Here is a 20,352-nt window from a genome sequence, read left to right as displayed (position 1 = left end):
AAATACTCCCCAGAAGACTTCACCTCAGCAATGACGGTCTCTTCTTAATCTCAGGTGATTCTTTATCCCTAGCTGACCAGACACTGCAGAGTCTTCACACAAATTGCTCAGTAGAGTCTTTGCTGCCCTCTGAGACTCCCCAAGCCAAGCCTCCATCATCTGTACTGCCCCCGACATTCTTATCTTCCAAGCTAATGGAGCTCTCAACACTCAATGGATTTTCTAGGCAAAGTTTCAAAGTCTTTTCACAGTCCTCCCCAAAACAATACTGTCAGGGCTGTCACAGCAATGCCCCACTCTCCTGGTCCCAATTTGTCTTTGTTAGGGTTACTATTGCTGTGATGAAACACCACAATCAAAAGTAACTTGTGGAGGAAAGAGTTTATGTCACTCACAGTTCTATAGAACAGTTCACCATCAAAAGCAGTGGGGGCAGGAACCCGTGGCAGGAGCTGATGCAAAGGCCATGGAGGGGTGCACTTACTGGCTTGCTTCCCATAGGTTGCCCATCCTGTTTTCTTATAGACCTCAGCACCACCAGGCTAGGGATGGCCCTCCCCACAATGGGCTGGGCCCTCCCCAAATCAATCACTAACTAAGAAAATGTTTTACGGCCAGATCTTATGGAGGTATTTTCTCAACTGAGGTCCTCTCTTTTCAGATACCTCCAGCTTGTGTCAAGTTGACATAAAACTAGCCAGTCCACCAACCGTGCTTCATTGAGAAGAAATAATCGTCTCTTGAGTGGTTTCAACAAATACCTGTTGGCGCCACCTTCCTCCTTTCATATAATATTTTAAAGTATAAGGAGGAAAGATTGTAATGTTGTTTCTGTCCTTAAAATTAGAGCACTACTTCCAAGCCCACTAATCTCTGTCGCTCTCTCCTCCCTTCTCCCCATCCCCAACCCCCAACACCACCACACAGGACTCCTTTCAGTGCAAGCACTCTGTCACTGAATTACATCCCTAGCTGAAGGTAACATTTAAACTAAAATCAAAAATAAGAATAAAACACTCAAATTTTCTCTCTGTCTCAAACTCCCGCTGACAGGTGTCCATAAAGAGGTGAAATCCAGCCTCCCCCCCAGCGCTCTCCTCTGCTTGGATTAGCTAACCCTTTCAAAATGTCTTGCTTTTTCAACCTTCTAGTGACTTCAGCACTCAGTCTTGGAAGAGTGTATTTATGTCCCTTGGGGGTCATTTCATAAATATCTGACACAAACAAGCCATTCAACAGCCCCGGCTGCCACGATGACTCAGCAGTAATTCACCCTTGCCTGGGTTGATGGTTTCTGTAAATGCTTGTTAATGGCTTCACTAGGGATGGGCTGTGGAGCTTTGAGGAAGACTTTGCAGCCTCCCTTCTCTTTCTGGCATCATAATTAAAATGCTAGACGAACTCAGAGTGAGAGAGCCTGCCAAGCTAGAAATGGTGAAAGTACTTATTATTATCATTCTCCACATTATTATATAAAAGTGCTCAAATTATCTTGGGTTATCTTAGGCCTTTTAATAGCCGACTCGTTTAACTTTTATATGTAATCTAACATTTTCCTAATTAATGGGTAAACTTCTTGGGAGTATATCATTAATCTCAGCGGATCTCCTGCCTCCATCAACTCTAAAGCTAAGAAGACTGCTCTTGGACAGCATCTGAGGCCTATTGGGGAGGTTTCTCTGCTTTGCTGGAGCCCATTGGTAAGTCTATGGGTTCACAGACTTTTGTTCTGCAACTCTCAGCAGTTCACATAACCTCTTTGATGGTGGAACATGTCCATTTTGAGTAACTTGAATGTGTCACTCATATTTGGTCCAGGATAAACAATTTCTTGTTTTCAAGTAGAATTGTTATTTTGTGTTGACAGCTTTGAGGTGATATATAGATTATGTGTGTTTGTCTAAAGTGTTCTGAACTTTCCATTAAGCCTTCCAACAGGGCCAGAGCCTCTCAAAAGATGGGGAGTTCCTTAGAGGGAGACATTTACTAAAAAGTGCCACAATCTTGGCTGGTACTTTGGTACAAAATTTTAAACATGCACATTTCTTTTAATGACCATAATTTAAAAACCAATTCAGTTTGTTTCAGATTAAGAACTTTAAAAGATGCTAAGAACTTAGCTCTGTGTGAGGAAGTGCTCCATAACTGGAGACAGTTCGCTAGGGAATATTTGTAGAGTGGATGATGGCCTAACTATGGTCTTAAAATTGTGTCATACTTATGCCAGCTACCACACATTGTGATGGTGTGACACCCCCTTGTCTAAGGTCAATTGGCTGAACAGTCACAGTCTAGTTAGCAACTGACGGCAACGCTGAAGTTTTGACATAAGCCATATATGTCTCTGTGGAGGTTTGAATGCAAATAGCCCTGTAGGCTCAGAGTTAATGGAACTGTTTGGATTTGAGGTTCCTAAAGCCCACACCATTCCCGGTTAGCGCTCTCCTTAATAAATTTATTAATTTATTCTTGTTACATCTCAATGGTTATCCCATCCCTTGTATCCTCCCATTCTTCCCTCCTTCCCATTTTCCTTTTACTCCTCTCCCCTATGACTGTGCCTGAGGGGGACTTCCTCCCCCTTTATATGCTCATAGGGTATCAAATCTCTTCTTGGTAGCTTGTTTCCAGTCTTATCTGTTAAATAGAGATATTAAATTAGAATGTAGGCCACTTATCAATCTCACTTTATTGTGGTTATATTATGCCAATAAATCTTTATCTTAATTTTTAATTTTTTTATGTCAAGAAATCTTAAAGATACCCTCTGAACTCAGAGATATGTAAATAATAGGAACCAATAGGAAAAAAATGAACATATTATGGACACTTGTAACCGCATTGTCCCTATTAGAACAACCAGGATTCTAAATAGATGTGTTCTTCTTCAGTTGCTGTTACTCAAGGGACTGGGGAACTCCTCTACAACTCAGTACTGTTTATTCTGCTATCTTCATGCCTGAGGTCTTTACCTGAGAACTCAGGACTGTACATTCTGCCACTGAGTTGTATCCCATCTGAGTGCTTAATCATCTTCTGGCTCCCAAGTTCAGTGTCCGCATCTGGTGTCTTGGATTGCTAGTCTCTGATGAGGAGAGGGCTCGCTAATGTCCTTGGAATTTTTGCAAGGATAAAGATGGTTAGTATGATAAACAATGGAACACAATACCTCTCTTCCTGATACTAGTTTATGCTCTCTGGTCTGGTGCAATTGGTTGTGGTCATCACTGTTCTGTGTTGTTTCTCTTGTTTCTACTCATTGATCTATGTAAATCACATGGGAAGAAGGGTTTGCCCACAACCCTTCCTGTACTGCACTTTCAGAAATACCACCACTTCAAGCATCATCTTTGGTGAATTTTTAAAATCAATCTCTCCCCTCCCCTCTCGCCTTATTTAGCTCACATCTTTGAAGGCAGACATCCAAATAGGGCTGTGCAGTCCCCGGTGATGGTCCCCTTTGTGCATACATAAGCCATGTGTGCACTTTGTGTGTATGTATTGTCCATAGCCTTTCATCAGAGAAAGCTCTAGAAAACATTTTGAGTTTACAGGGCTAAACATTTAGGCGAACAGGTCTAGAGTAATTCTTTTGGGCCATGTGTCTTCTGAGGGAGACCATTTGCCCTTCGGACCCATCCTTGGAAGCAAAGCTTGTCCCTTTCCCCTTAGTCAGAGGCTATAGATAGTCTCTGTTGGAGCAGTACATCTCGTTGCTGGCCCTCTCTCCTAAGCCAGCCTTCTGACTCCCTCTGTGAAATTTACATGCTCTCAACTGTAGGGACAAACATTTTCAGAGTGCCTACTGTCTGCTCCCTCCTTCACATGCCTCTCATCTTTTCTATTGACCAGTCTGAAAGCCCCATCCTTATCAGAGATAGCATGCCTCACCATCCTACTGTCAGGGTTGGCAGTGGTTGGGTCATAGTGTGTTGTACACACTTCACAAACATGTCACACATATGCTTTGTTTATAAATGGCTCAAGGCTTGTTTTGACAAAGTATACGCTTGTAACGTCAGGTACTTCTTTGGTCCAACCATACCCCCAAACTGTTGAGTGGCCCTACATTAGTCACTTTCTGCATTGTTGTGATGACAACAAGCCTGACAAAAGAAACTTGACAAAAGACAGGTTTTTTTTCTGGCCCCCAGTTGGAAGGTACAGTGCCAATAATGTAGTTTTGGCTCCCCCTGTTCATCGTGGCACAGAGAGCATGACATCAGGGTGCGAGGCAGCTGGTCACAGTCATGACGCAGAGATAGACAAACACTGGAGCTCAGCATCAGGATTGGTTTTTCCTGATCTGTCAAAGAAAACTCAGTGGTTTAGGGCAGTGGCTGCTCTTCCAGGGGTCCTGTTTTTAATTCCCAGCATTCACCTGGTGGCTCACAACTGTTTACATTTAGATCAAATGTCCTCTTTTGGTGTACATGAAGACAAAACACCCATATACATAAATAAATTGTAAAAAAAAAAATCTCTGGAAATACGTTCACAGACATGCATAGAGTTGTGTCTCCATCTGATTGCAAATTCAGTCAAGTTGACTATGAAGCCCTGAGGCATTTCTTTTCTCTATCTCCATTTCAACTGCCAGTCATGGGTCTAGGGTTCCACTTCAGGCCACAAGCATGGCTTCTAATGAGAGCCTTCTGCTACCTGAGTCATGGTGGAATGTGGAAAGGCACATTAAGCAGATACACACAGAAGGGAGGAAGGGATTAGAAGGACAAATGCAGCATAGTAACCTGCTCTTTCTACACCAAACCCAGTCTTCTATGAGACAAACAAACCATGACCCCCATGCTGGTTCTATGATTCCCTATCGTGACTCAGTGGACTCAAGAATACTCTGACTTTACAAGTTCATTTTCACTAGGAAGCGTACAACCCAGGACTTGCTAAATAAAGAGTTGTAGGAATCAGGATCCCAAGTTTAGGTTCCATTGTCCCCATGGAGCCAAGGTGAGTCCCTTACTGCATATATCAACATGTTCACCAAGCAGAAAGCTCCCTTGAACTTCATTTTCCAGACATTTTATGCAACAACTATTGGTTAAATCGTTGATCTCTGGCATACCCCCAGTGGTTGGGCTTGGGAGACTAAAGATCCAGCCCTCAGCATGTGTGGGCTGCTCTGGCTGCCAGCCCCATCCTGAATTACAGTCAATTCATCAGCATAAACTCAAGCGTGGTATGAAGGCTTGCTGGGAATAAAATGGGTTTCTCATCCCCCAGGAAATTCTAAAGGTGTTCTGAGCTCTGTGTCTGGAACCTGGCAAGTCCTTTTTTATTATACCATACCCTCTAGTTGTTTCCCCAGCTGTGCCCACACCTGTTTGCACAAGAGTTGTTTCAGTGAAATAATTCTTGTTGAGATCCTGGCAGGTAGAGCCGACCTCTTCCAATCCCATGTGCATGCACTATCATTGCTAAGTGGGTATCACTGCATCTCAATTTGTGTCTTCACAGTCTCAGGGATTCCTGGTAGAAATTCTTTGTTTGCACCCTTTATTACCACCATTCCCGTCCAGTATTCTTTTTTTGTTTGTTTGTTTAAAGTCAGGCTGGAGGGGCAGAGTTGGGGCATTGTATGTGACAGGCAAATGCTGTACCACTGAGCCACACTTTTCAGAGTCACTATGGAGTCAACCAACTGTTGACTGTTAAGATTTTTTAAAATAGATACTGTGCCTTGAATGGTTTACCTCCATCAAAAGTTACGTTGAAGCTTAATTTCTTAATGTCACAGTACTAGGAGGTCAATGGGACCTAATAGCAAGAGTTTGAGTCATGGAACAGAGCTCTCCTGAGTAGACTAATATCAAGTCATGGTAGTGAGTTCCCCCTCCCAGAAGAGGGATAACTTGACCATGTCTCTGTCTGAAAATGATCTGTCCTTGTCTGTCCTCTCTTTTGAGTCTGCCTGCTCACTTGCCCTTCCACGCTCTAGCACAACTTGAGGCAGTATAAGGCTCTTGTGAGAACCCATGCCCATGAACTGCCTGAGCAGTGAATTGAAATAATCTATACATGATCTCACATATTCTGTTATAGCAACAGTTCTATCCATATGTGTATCTAGCAATCCACATGTGAGAGAGAGCCCCAGGTGTTGAACATACAAAAAGCAAGATGCTACTAAATTTGTTAGGTCTTGACACCCTTGTGATCCAGGCACACCTTATTGGAGAGTTTGGATTTCACCTTGGAAGGAACAGAAGAGCCATTCAGAGATAGCTTCATTTCTGCCATACCTGGGACATGGCTCAGAGCTCAGGAAAGTCCCTATCACAGACGCGGAGCCATCTGTAGGATGAACCGATCCCATGCTGACTCAGGAGTGCACCTATTTTTGTTTTTGTTTTTCTGTTCTTACCTTTGATGTGCCATTAACCTCTTTGGTCTCTCTTCTAGTACCAGGAGCAGCTGGCTATCTGATCCCTGGGCAGGCAGTCCTGGGTTGTATAATAATAAAGCACTCTGAGCAAGCCATGGATAGCTATTTAGGAAGCAGTGTTCCTTTGTGGTGTCTGCTCCGGTTCCGGATTCCAGGTTCCTGCTTGACTTCCTGTCCCGACTTTTCTCAGTGATGGACTGTGACCATGAGTTGTAATGTGAAACAAACATTTCCTCCCCAGTTGATTTTTGATGGTATTTTATCACAGTAACAGAAACCAAACTATGGCCTAGGTGACTCTCAGTCCAGACTTTCAGAAGTCTGATAGTCAATTATTACACTCTTGTTTTTCCATTTCCATCCAGAATGAATATTTGCTGCCTGGGAATTTGGAACCATAACTCTAGATACCATGGCTGTTAAATAACTGTTAAAAAGCTAGACCTTCCCGCCCCCCCCCCCAACTACCATGCTGTCCATCTTGTATGTTTGTGGAAACTAACACTGTGACTTATACTGAAGGAAGGAATGAATGAGCGCCCTCAGGTGCAGATGTGTGCTTGGCTAAGGAAATTTTACCAGAGAGCATATCATTGACATCGTAGCTTGGGTCAGAAAGAATAGAGACCTCCATGTTTTATCTCAGACATGACAAGAGCTGAGGCAAGCTTGCAGCTGGTGAAGGGTTACTGGTGGACACTCATGTGTTGCAGCGTCGTGTGTGGATGTGTCCTAAGAGCACCTTTTCCTTTCTCAAATATACATCTGGTATTGCGTCATAATTACGCGATTGTGCTGCCCCTTTCACTAGACAATGAAGTCCTTGAGGGTGGGGAGAACCTTTGATTATTCTCTGTGCTGCCAAAGCCTGGCACAGAATCCCTCACATAGTTTGGATTATGTAGGGGGCAGAGGAATGACTTAATGGTGTGTGTGTGTGTGTGTGTGTGTGTGTGTGTGTGTGTGTGTGTTAGGCAGAGTGTGCCGACAACTTTACAATGCCATAAATGCCATCACCGTCTTCCTTGTTTTTGTTCCCTCCTCCCATGTCTCATCACCTAGAGGTACCAGAGCAGGCACCACTTGATCTATTTTGGTCTTTCGTGTCTGCCAACGCATACATTATCCAGCTTTAAAAAGAGGTGGCTATTCCAAAGATTGGAATGAAATGTTCTTTTTTGATGCCTAGAGAGCTAATTATAGGATTAAAAAAAATGCCCTCACCTCCCCCCCACAGCAGGAATTATGATGCTTCCTATTTTTTAATGTAAAACATGAAGTTGGCATAATTGACTGCTGTTCTTAATGCCCTCGTACATTACAGAGCCCCGTTTAAGATAAATGATTTCCAAATGCCTGATGAGGCCGCCTTGGAAAGCCTCCGTGGAATTAATGTATTACAATATATTCAAAGCATTGCAAGTCTGGGCTTGCTTTGATGTTGTTTTTTATTGTCACCATTGATGGAAATATAATTTCATATAAATATAACATTGCTGATGGGCTGTACTCCACCCTGACTTAAGCCTCACACATTAATTCAAATGCTTATCTAGCTCAAATGCAAATGAGAAGTGGAGTCATAACATAAGTCCTTGGAAATGCTTATTGTAAAGTATGGTATATACCCAGCGCCACAAGCAAGGGCAAATGTAAGGGAAGCATAGGAGGGAGGGGGGAGAGAGAACAGAGGCACAGAGAGAACATGTGCATTTGTAAGCACAAGCTTTAGATAGCTATAGGCATCCATAAAAGGGAGGTTTAAAAATCTTCCAGGTACAGCAAGCAAAAAGCATTTATTGAGACACATGCTGGAAGGCAGGGTCAGTGGTGTGCACTTCTCTTAGCTTTCTGACACTGTTACAGAATATGTGACATCATCAGCTTAAAAACAAACAAACAACAAAGCAGGAAAGGGTTATTTTGGTTCGCAGTTCAGGAGGTTTCATTCTGTGGCTGCTTGGCTCTGCTAGGTTTGGGGCTGCAGCACGGTAGATCGTCATTGCAAGGAGCACATGTGGGGGCACAGTTGCTCACCTCGTGGCAGTTAGGATACAAAAAGAGGAAGGGGCCAGGTTCCCAATATCGCTTCAAGGGCATACATCAGTGGTCCAACTTTTTCTCACTAGGCTCCACCTTCTAAAGGTTCTACTAATTCCTAATTGTGCCACAGGCTCGCTAACATGCCTTCATCACACTGAAGAGTCAACTCCTAACGGCACCTGTGATCCCAGCCATTCAAGAGGACAAGACAAGAATAACATTTGAGTACAAGAGCTTGAGGCTGGTGTGAGCAGCGTAGTCAGATTCTGAGTCAGGACATGCTAAGGGTCTGGAGATGTAGTTCGGTGAGAAAGCATATATTCTCCTCCCTTCTATTAGCAGTCTCTGACATCTCTCTGGCGCCCCTTTATTCCTATGGGAAGGAGCACCACACAGGAGGAATGCTAACGGCAGGTTACGGTTGTGTTCCTATAATGTGCTCTAAGCTCTCAGGCACTTTTCAAACCAATTGTAGGACGTGTGCTCAGCATCTCCATGTCACAGGAAGAGACCGAAGCAGTACTGCTTGGGCTGCGTGGCTGTTCACGGGAATGTGGAGGTGGGCCTTGAACCGGGTGGAGCGGGAACTCTAATGTCTACTTCGTTGACTTCCCTGCCTCTCAGGTGGAGGAAAGGCTGCAGAGTTCTATGGCCTGGGGTGAAGGGCTGTCTCCAGCAGCTTTTTGCTCCACACACGCTAAGCATGGCTTCCTACAGTGAGCTGTTCCCCTGCCTCTGTTTACCAAGTCCTACCACTCTCTTAAGGAGCTGTTCTTTCGGCATCCTGGTCCTGCAGCAGCGCTCCAAGTTGCCATGGCTCCGGCGCCTGCCATGTTCTTCTCCGGCCCTTGCAGCGTCTGACTTGGTTTGCTGAGTAAGTGGATTGCTCGGGCTCCAGCATAAAGCTCTAGACCTCAAAAGTTTTCCAAGTTCCCTCTCAGCGAGGCCGAATCAAGCCCGTGACTCTGTTGTCCAGCCCCAGTATACTCCGTAAATGAGTCGGCCAACCTCCTTGTTGTCCAGTTAGACAGCATGCATGTCTGTACTTTTGTTCCAACAGTAACTTTGCCAGTGATACAACCCGCGCCTTCCACCTTCCTGTTACCCATCCACCCAAGCACTGGCACGACTTCTTCATCTAGTCCGGTTCCTATTCATTCTCCTGTTCCCTTTCTGTTGTATCTTCAGCAGGCAGGCTGTTGTATGATGGAATACCGGCATGCTGTCCTTAGTACTACTCTTGTCACCTCAGGTAAGGAGGAAACTGCGCTCCAATCAGTCTGGAAATCACATCACATGTCTATTGTGCTTCCTGCACTGGGACCTAGCAGAGCCCAGACTCCCTGTGAATACTCAACAAGAGCTAGCTGATTATTATGAATAGATTCCAGTGTAGGCAGCCGAGCTGTACCAACATCTAGTTACTGGTTATTCTCAACATATCAGCTGTGCTCTTGAAATCTATTTGGGGTGTGCGGGCCTGGCCAGAGGCTGGCTACCTGGGGGTAGAAGTATGCTGTACTTCCCAATCTAGGGAGCAGAAATTTCCAGGGTCATGTGAGGGCAAAGCTGAGTGCCTAGGGGGTAGTGCTGTGTGGGAAGAAGCTAAAAAACCTGTGAGACAGAGGAGGTGTGACAAGGCTACTGCAAGCTTCTCAGGAAGACTCGACTCTGCAAAGGCAGCCCAGGGCTCTGAGCTCAGTGGTGGCCAAGGAAGTAGGTGGCTGTCCTGCTGGAACCCAGACTGCTTCCAAGGGAGAAGAGTCAAGGTCAGGGTCAAAGATGACTGCTCCTCCTGGCCCCCATAGCCACCGCCCTTACCCTTCCTACCCACCCTTCCGTTATAAAGCACAATCTGAAAAAAATGCAATCACAATAGCCTGCTCAAGGCAAGAACAACTGACACCCTGTGTACACAGCACTGTGGTACCCAAGCAGGCAGGAAGTAGATCAAGGGCGCACACCCCATGGTCAGAACTGGACCTTCAAGACCTGGAGACTTGATGCTCACTCATCAAATGCTTTCTGCACTAGTGTGCAGCCACTGGGCTGGCCATGGGGTTAGACCCATAAATCTCCTCTTCCTCCACCTGCTAACAAGTCTGCCCTGCTTGGAGGAAGGTGGGAAGATGGAAGAACTTGCAAATGAAGGCTGAAAGGGAAAGAGGTGGCTTTTTTTCATAAGAAGTCAGTGCAGAGAGAGCTAGTCCATTCTTGAAATAATGGCCTCCTCAGGATTGAATCACTTCTCATCATGCCCCAGCCTTCAGTCTTGTTGCGGTGGGGATTGCATTTCCAGTATACAAACTTTTTAAAAACGTCATCTACTCAGACATATTGGAAGTCAGCATCCTTCAGAGAAGGTACATTATGGTGGTGTTCTTTCAGAGTATAACACTCTTATTGTTTTGTTTTTATTTTTATTACGTAGTCTGGGTTGGCTTTGAATTTATATCCCTCCTGTTTCTGCCCCGAGTGCTGAGGTTACAGAGAAAAGTCCCCCTACAAAGCTTATGAGATTTAACAAAAACTTTCTTTTTTATACCACCATCCAAAAAACCCAGCCTCTTCTTTTACCTGCTCCCTTTGCTGCCAAGGCAATAAGCCCGCACTGGCAAATTCATAGCACATCTGATGGTTTGCAAGCACCTGCTCTTGGGAGTCATTTATTGGGCCCCATTGGCAATTCCCTATTGTCAGAAGGCCCTTCCCATGCAGCCATGGTCCTCTTGTTAAAGCACCATCAAAAATCTAGAAACTACTTCCTCCTCTTTGGGTATCACAGTGCTGTGTGCATAGGATGGGAGCTGTTACTGTCTTAAATACTGTTTGGTGCTTTCCTAGATGTGAGGACATTTTTTTCTAGCCCTGTAAGGGATGTGGCACTGTAGCCCTTGCCTCAACCCCAAACTACTTGACAATGGTGCTCTTACCAATCACAGAATGGCCCATGTTATCTTTATTTGAAGAACAAACAACTTGTCTGTCCAAGGATATTTTCCCAACATTGAAACTGGTTAAAGTCCATACAATTAAAATTCATGTGTTAAGCTATATAGCTGTTAGAACACAAAGCTGTGGGCTGCAAGAGGGATCCCTGAAAGCAAGGATAGTTATCTGGGGAACTTTAAAAAAGAATATTGATATCTACTCCAGACCAGCCAAATAGATTTCTAGGAAGTAAAAAAGATGACAATAGTTTTCAAGTTCCAAAATATAGTGATGCTTCATAACATGCCTTAAGAATCTGAGGCAGCCAGGCAGTGGTGGCGCACGCCTTTAATCCCAGCACTTGGGAGGCAAAGTCAGGTGGATCATTGTGAGTTCGAGGCCAACCTGGTCTACAAAGTGAGTCCAGGGCAGCCAAGGCTACGCAGAGAAACTCTGTCTCGAAAAACCAAAAAAAAAAAAAAAAAAGAATCTGAGGCAGCCATTCAGCTCTTCTGTTTGCTAGTCCTTGTCAGGGGCACCAGGCACCCTAAGGCATGTGGTTCTGGTCTCAGAACTCTATATATGGTTTGTTTCCTGGATGTGTTAGCATCTACACCCATTGGCCTTGGAAAGAGACTTCGGCCCCATCTCAGACCTGCTCAGTAAAACTGCATTTCAGAAGTCACTAGGGAACTTATGGGCATATGAGGCTTGAGTGGGACTTTCCAAGATGATGTTTTAAGGGTTCTCTTGGCTCCTGCTGTTTTCTCACTGTGTCGGGTTAAACAGGTCTTTCTTCCATTCCCAAAGTCATATGTTGAAATCCTACCTCCTGCTGACTTTAGAGTGTGACTTCATTTGGAAATGGTGTATTTGCAGAAGGGCAAGCCATGATCCAACATGGCTGGTAAAATTATTTAAAAAATGGGAAATTTAGACACTGAGATAGGCCTACAGGGAAATGCCACATCATAATAGATGGCTATCTATAAGATGAATAGAGAAGGCTGGATCTTTCTGTGATCCCTCAGAGGGAACCCGCCTATAAATGCTGCTATTATTTGAATAGGACTTGTCTGTCTTTCCAATCCACGGAGGAATTTAATCCCCAAAGCCTAGTGCTAATGGTGTTAAAAGGATGAGAATGCTTCTGACTGTGGCTCTGAGGGAAGTGATTAGGTTAGATTAGATTATTAGGAGGTGGCCCCACTGACTTTTTTTTCCTTTTAAACTTTTTCTTTTAAAATGATGTCATTAATTCTTTGAGAAATTCTTACAATATATTTTGATCATATGCATCCCCTACCCTTCTCCTCAAATAGCTCCTTCCAGTCCTATGAAAGCTAGCCACCAGGGAGGAAGCTTTCTGGCCAGTGCTAACTTGATTTCTCCGTGTCCTGTGACCCACCGGCGTGGCACATTCAGGAACAAGTTCTTGTCATCAAGTTCTTGCAGGCAAACAAGAGAAATAACAGAATGTATTGGGTTTTTTGGGGGAGGGGATGTCCCAGGATCCCATGTGGTCCTCTCTCTCTCTCTCTCTCTCTCTCTCTCTCTCTCTCTCTCTCTCTCTCTCTCTCACACACACACACACACACACACACACACACACAAACACACACTCACACCCAATGCCCCACATCACAGGACCACTGACTAAAAACTCAAGGGGAAGTATGCCACACCCGGAACTGGACTTTTTATTGGCCACCTGTGACTTCTGGGATGAGCATCATCATCGCCTATGTAGGGCAACTCCAATTACACTCTTATATGAAAGAAATATCTGCGCACATTCAGGGAGTTTATAAAATGATAGGTTTCCGTAGGACTTTTTCAACCTCCTCCCTCGCCTTACACTCGCAGCTCTGTCCTCACGTGACCCCCTGCCCTCTTCATTCCCTCTGTGTTCTACCATGTCCCTTCTCTTAGGATGTTTCTTACTCTTCCCACCCACGATCCCTTTGGAGTTTTCTGGATTCTAGAGGCACTCCACATTAAACAGCTAATCAAATCAAAGATACTGTGCTAGGATCCACATACAAGTGAGAACATGTGATGTTTGTCTTTCTGGATCTGTGTTACCTATTATTCCCTGGTGACTTCATAAAGAGAGGGAGAGTTGTTCTGTTTTTTGGCAGTTCTGTAACTTTATTGAGCTTTATTGAGCCTGGTGTCTATGTGCACATCTGGAGTCCCCATCTCCTTCATGGCAAATTTCTGAATTTATTTGAGTGCCTGAGGAGCACACTCCTTGAAGCCCACTCCATGGATGCGCTCGTGAATGTTGATGGTGTATTCTCGGGTCACTACCTCATTCGTGGCGGAACGGCCTTTCTTCTTGCCACCTGTCTTTGCAGGAGCTAATCTGTTGGGCCAAAGCGGGGAGAGGGAGAGTTAGAGAGATATATTTCATAGTCCTGCTATGATACAAATGTGTGTGTGTGTGTGTGTGTGTGTGTGTGTGTGTGTGTGTGTGTGTTATGTGGGATTGGGTTTGGGTGTGAGTATGTGTGCATGTGTGTGTGATGTGGGGCATTGGGTGTGAGTGTGTGTTTGTGTTTGTGTGTGTGTGTGTGTGTGTGTGTGTGTGTGTGTGTGAGAGAGAGAGAGAGAGAGAGAGAGAGAGAGAGACAGACAGACAGACAGACAGACAGACAGACAGAGACAGACAGAGACAGACAGAGACAGAGACAGAGACAGAGAGAGAGACAGACAGAGTCAGAGACAGAGACAGAGAGAGGGATCCTTTGCCAGAGCCTGGGTCATGCTGCTTGAACCTGTGAGTTGAGTGAATGTCTTTCCACTGTGAAGTGGCCTACACAGGTGTTTCATTATAAGGAACAATAAACTGGTTAATATTAATAACTCTACCTCCAATTTCTATCTTCTACAACTGCAAGACAATAAATTTCTAGCGTTCAAAGCACTCAGCTTGTGGTAGTTCATTATAACAGCCACAGGAAACAAATATGCTCATGCTGCCTTCCATCTATTCTGCTGCCAAATGCCCTAAGAAGGAACCAGAATAGATCCATCACACCCTGTCATCCCTGATCTGCAGAGACACTGGCAGTCAGCCTAGAGATGGGATGCTTTGAGTCAGAAGCCCAGAGCTACTTCTGCCAATGACAGCAGGGTAATGACCGGTTTTCTCTGGAAAGCAGAGGGTTTCCTGGATAGCCACACAATCCCTCCATCCGTCCTGAGCCCCTGCCCTGCTCAGTGCACTTTGAAGACTAAATGAGATTAAGGTTGTATGTTCTAGATACACTTGTAGACTGACTGGTGAAGAGGCAATCTTGGTAGCTCAATAGAGGGGGGCCACTGGTGTCATCTTCTCTTTTTTGTTGAATTGGCACATAGGGTTTTTTTTTCCCCCTCTTAGTTATTGTAAGAACTGACCTCTTTCCCCCAAACTGAAAGCCAGTGTCAACAATACCTTGTATGTTCTTGGCATCACACTGTGTTGGAAAATTAAATAAGAGGTTGTGTGGGCTTGAGAGATGGCTCAGTGGTTAAGAGAACTGCCTGTTCTTCCAAAGGTCCTGAGTTCAATTCCCAGCAAACACATGGTGGCTCACAACCATCTGGTGCCCTCTTCCGGCATGCAGGTGTACATGCAGGCAGGGCACTGTATACTTAATAAATAAATAAATCTTTAAAAAAAAATAAGTGGTTGTGCAAAGGCCCCATCCTAGATGCTTCTCCCAAGGCAGTGGGTGTGTCCTACCCCTTCAAATAGCTGACAGAATAGCACTGCCAGTGTCCCCAGCTGAGCCAACCAAAATCACTCTCCTGCTGAGCAAGTGAGGTACATCAGTTTCAGTGATGGAGAACTCAGGCCAGGGGGAATCATGACAGATCTCAGTGGGTAGGTGTGAGGAGGTACAGAAAGGCTTTGGGGTTTGCTCCGATGAATCGGGGATGTTGGATGGGCTGTAGATTAGGTATTTCAGGGAAGCTGAGATGATCTTGTAATTGAGCATCTCAGGAGATATCCACAACAGGGGAGAAAAGGGAGGCCAGAGCTGTAGTTGGCAATATAGCTGTGATTCATTTTAGCTCAAAGAGAGTTTGGCCTGTATTTCTGTTGTGGGTGATACAATTGCCTTGCTTTTGTCCATGCTTAAACTTTCTTTCTTTTTTAAAGATCTATTTATTTATTATGTATACAGTGCTCTGCCTGCATGTATGCCTGCATGTCAGAAGAGGGCATCAGATCACATTACAGATGGTTGTGAGCCACCCTGTGGTTGCTGGGAACTGAACTCAGGACCTCTGGAAGAGCAGTCAGTGCTCTTAACCTCTGAGTCATCTCTCCAGCCCATGCTTAGACTTTCTAACAGCATTATCCATGAGGCTAGCCTCACAAGAGGATGGAGGTGAGTATATTCCCAGGCTTTCCTTGCCCTCATGTTGCTTTCTCTGTGGGCCATGCCTGGGGACAAGTTTCCAAGGACATCCCTCCCAAGATAAAGAAGAAAGGAAATGAGACGTTTACGGTGCATGCTGGGGACAGTGTGTCAAATAAGTGTCAGCCTCAGTTTGTGAGCCACTCCACAAGCATACCCTTGTGCTTCATGAACCCTCCAGTGTGCTCTGGCCTGTTTGAAGGTCTAACTCTCAACCTTGAACTACTTTCATGGTGGTCAAGCCTCTGGCTTTGCTTTATTTATTTATTTATTTATTTGGTTGGTTCTTATTTTTTTAACTGATACTTTAAAATGTACAGTTATGTTATAGACATTTTGAGACAAACATCTTTACAAACAGTTACCACCTCTTCATGGTGGACGCATTCAAGTTTATCCATATTTGTACACATGTATACACAAGGTATCATTTTTTTAACAATAGTCACCCCCACTGTGCAATAAAACACTGGGACTTCAGCCGGGTGTGGTGGCGCATGCCTGTAATCCCAGCACTCGGGAGGCAGAGGCAGGTGGATCTCTGTGAATTCAAGGCCAGCCTGGTCTACAAAGTGAGTCCAGGACAGCCAAGGCTACACAGAGAAACCGTGTCTCGAAAAACAAAACAAAAACAAAAACAAAAACAAAAACAAAAAAACACTGGGACTTCTTTCTTCCATTTCACTGTGACTCAGTACCTAGAAAATAACCTTTCTTTTTTATTTTTATTTATCTGTTTGTTTATTTATTTGTATCAAAACTGGGTCTCTCTACATAGCCCTGGTTGTACTGGAACTCACTATATAGACCTGGCTGGCCTTGAGCTCACAGAGATCTGCCTGCTTCTGCCTCCTGAGTGCTGGGATTAAGGCATGCACTACATGCCTGGCCAGGCCTCAGTTTTATTGCATGTCAGCTGGCCAAAGTTTTGGTAGGTAACAGCTTTTCTAAGTTCAATTTCCTCATGTCAAAAATGGGACCATGCCAACTGCCTCAGAAGGCTGCCTAGGGAACACTGGAAATGTCTGAATAATACCCAGCTCTCCTCACTTCTCTCTCCTTCCTCTACAACTCTGCATGAGATGGGCCCTACTCCTGGGCGAGCAGGACCACTCAGGATGAACTCTGAGTGTAACGTCTAAAGGACTCCTTAACTTGTGCAGGATCAGATGCTCATCTTGAACTTCTTGGACTCGAGAACTGTCCTGTTGTTTAACAATTACCAATCTGTGCTATTTTGTTATAGCAGCACCCTGGGAGCACTCACATACCTGGGGATGTGTTAGAAACGCACATCGCTGGTCTGGCCCAGCCCCGCAGGGGTAGCCCAAAGAACTAGGTCAACAGCCCTCTAACTGATTGTGGTATACACTTTCTTCCCTTCTCTGCTGGCGTTGGATAAAGAACCTGGGAAGATCCATTAGCGTGACTCTGGGCCATTCCTCCCAGGACATGCTCAGATCACTGTTGTGAATTTTAATGAGTGCAAGGACTGGTCTGTGCTGGGAAGGTGCCATATTGGTATTTGGTCCATTTCTTTCTGCAGAAGTAAATTTAGAGATTATTTATGTTTTTCTCTTTCCCTCTTATCTAAGTACCCAGCACGAAATGGACCAATGATAATCAATAACCTTTTATGCTGCCCTTAGATGACTTCTTCTCTACAGAAAGCTTGCTTGAGAGCAATAAATCCCTGATGGAGATGGCTCCTGTGATCCTGGGAAAGAGCTTCTGCAGTTGGGCTGGGGAAGCGCTGCCTGGCCTGCTCAGTGCTGCCTGGCTCTCCATCCTCCTCCACCCTTCTTTTTGTCCATCCTTGCTTCTACCCTCCTTTCTCTTTCAGACAATAAATCTCTCTGTGGCCTCTAACTAGTCTCTTAGGTTCCCTTCACTGCTTAGTGGAAAAATAAAAATAATAGTAACATGAGCACGCTGACCTCCAAGAAAGTATCAGAAAAATGCAGCTGTGAAAGAACACGGAAGTATTTTCAGAAAGATTGCAACCTAATGTGGAAACGTGGAAATGCTACTGTCAGGTGGTGCATGCTCACAGTTGCCAGGAGCAGGGACACAGCACGTGTGTGAGTGGAAGAAGCCCCGGGTCACTAGGAGGTAGAGCAGAAAGGTTGTGTTTTCTGTGGGAAGGAACAGGTTGGGTGAGCAAGTTTAGGACCAGCCAGTGTGAATGAATTTCGGCAATCTCTAGAGCTAGGAGAGACACATGGTGACCCAGAAGGCAGGAGCCCTGATGAAGAAGAGAGTAGGGGCTCTGGATTGTGTGGACTGCATCTGAAAAACAGGGGAAGATTAGGGAGGAGCAGGGGTGAGAGAGCCTGGTGAACTGTATGGGCTAAGACACACCCACACAATGCATGCAGGGCATATGCTAGAACACCAGGCTTAAGAAGCTAGAACCTGGTGAATATAAAAAACTAAATGCATGGCTCTTTAGTTCTTCAGCCTCTGCAGTCCACTAAGTCAACCCAGAAGGAAATTGAAATTGTTGTGAAACAAATCAATCTACCCTCAGACACACCCAGATCCCCATGCTCCACAAGCACACACACAGAAATGAAAGGTCAAAAGTCAATATTCTAGGCAGTCTGGTATTTTCTTACTGCTCTCGTTCTCTCTGAGGGCCTCTGGGTGGAGATCACTATTTAAGGGCAGTGGTAAAAAGCTGTACACTAATGCTTTGTGCCGGGACAGCATCATGCACGGCAGAGGGCTTCTGCAGACATTATCATTTAGACTTAGAGATTCACTCACTGAACCTGCCACATAGTCTCCCCACTGCTTTACTAGGACTCTGAGGTCCGTCGCTCACATAGCTGTCTCATGGTTTAGTTAAAAACAGACCTAAAAACTAGAATTCTGGTGGTTTTGGTCGTACACCAAACTGTTACACAGAAATTTTAGTTGAGTGTGCTGGCTGGTTTTATGTCAACTTGACACAAGCTAAAGTCATCAGAGAAGAGGGAGCCCAGGCTGTAGGCAAGCCTGTAGAGCATTTTCTTAATTAGTGACTGATGGTGGGAGGAACTAGCTCATTGTGGGTGGTGCCATTCCTGGCCTGGTGGTCTTGGGTTCTATAAGAAAGCAGGCTGAGCAAGCCAGGAGGAGCAAGGCAGTAAGCAGAACTCCTCCACGGCCTCTGCATCAGCTCCTGCCTCCAGGTTCCTGTCCTGTTTGAATTCCTGTCCTGACTTCTTTCCATAATGAACCGTGATGTGGAAATGTAAGCCAAATAAACCCTATCTTCTCCAACTTGCTTTGGCCATGGTGTTTCACCATAGAAATAGTAACCCTAACTGAGACGGAGAAGTGTAGAAGAAAATTGTGGTGTAGGGCCTAGGATCTCATAATTTGCAAAGTCATGTTGCAGAATGATGGACAGGCATCCTGAGAACTGTCATTAAGTAGTTTTGTTGTATGAATATCATAGAGGGTACTCACATGGGATGAACAACCAAGCGTCTATCTTATATGGTATAATCTGTATTTAAAAAAAAAAAAACTAGTTTGGCTAGGTGTGGTTGCAAATGTCTCTAATTCTAGCCGTTGAGGTCAAAGCCAGCCGGATCTACACAGTGAGGCCCTGTCTTTTTGGTAGGGAGGGGGCTGGAGAGGTGGCTCAGGGGGTTAGGAACACTTGTTGCTCTTCCAAAGGATGGGAGAATGGATTTTTAGCATCCATAACAGGTGATTCACAAACACCTGTAACTCCAGCTCTGGTGGATCTAATGCCCCTTCTGCCCTCTATGATCACCAAAATCCATAGGTACATATGCATATGCATACATACACACACACACACACACAATTAAAAATAAATCTTTAAACAAATCTCTTGTTAAAAACTAAGATACAGCTGGGTGCAGTGTTGAACTCTCAATCTCAACACTTGGGAAGCAGAAGCAGGCACATCACTAAGGCTGAGGCAAACCTGGTCTATAGAGAGAGTTCCAGGACAGTCAGGGCTAACAGAGAAATCACATCTCAACCTCTTTCCCCAAATAAAAACCCTGAGACACAACCACATATATTAGCCTAGGTCACAACTAATATCACTATCCACCACGCTACCCACTGAAAGGTTTTAGGGAGCAGTAGCTGTCACCTATGTCACCGAGGCCTCTGGACTATCCATGAAGGGTCTACTTCAGGCTGCCTTCCAGTTAACACTTTTTAAAAGGCATACATTCTAAAAATAATACTTGCAGCACAGGAGCTATATAAGCCAGCCTCCCACTTGTTAATTACCACCAAGTACCACATCCTGTGACTTATTATGTGTGCTATACTATCCCATGACATTATTCCTATCTATCCTATGCATTTCTTTCCATCAGCACCACACAGACACATGAGTGAGGGAGGCATCACACTATGACACTGTATGCTTTTTAGCCCCATTATCATTGTGTGGGAGCTCCGTCATTCACATGGCCCATCCTTGATCAAAGGCTTGTCACATAGCTCATGATTCTTTTCACATAACGCCAAGAGAAGAGAAGGACAGCTTAAAAAAACATTTTAAGAATGCTTTATGTATTCATT

The 20,352-nt window shown here is 44.8% G+C and overlaps 1 long non-coding RNA gene across 1 annotated transcript in view; it reads left to right on the top strand.

Moving 5' to 3' along the window:
* Window positions 1-1,645: 1,645 nt before the first annotated feature.
* The window catches only part of LOC311604615, a 90,966-nt gene continuing 72,259 nt past the window's right edge, over window positions 1,646-20,352 (top strand). Inside the window, exon 1 of the long non-coding RNA XR_014781579.1 lies at window positions 1,646-1,700. This is a non-coding gene — a long non-coding RNA (uncharacterized lncRNA). The remainder of the gene's footprint in view (window positions 1,701-20,352) is intronic.

This window comes from Acomys minous, assembly GCF_964271855.1.
Source record: "Acomys minous genome assembly, chromosome: 9".
In the NCBI taxonomy this organism is placed as follows: Eukaryota; Metazoa; Chordata; class Mammalia; order Rodentia; family Muridae; genus Acomys; species Acomys minous.
Note: the sequence above shows the minus strand (reverse complement) of the source record. Positions and strands in the feature narration are given on the sequence as shown.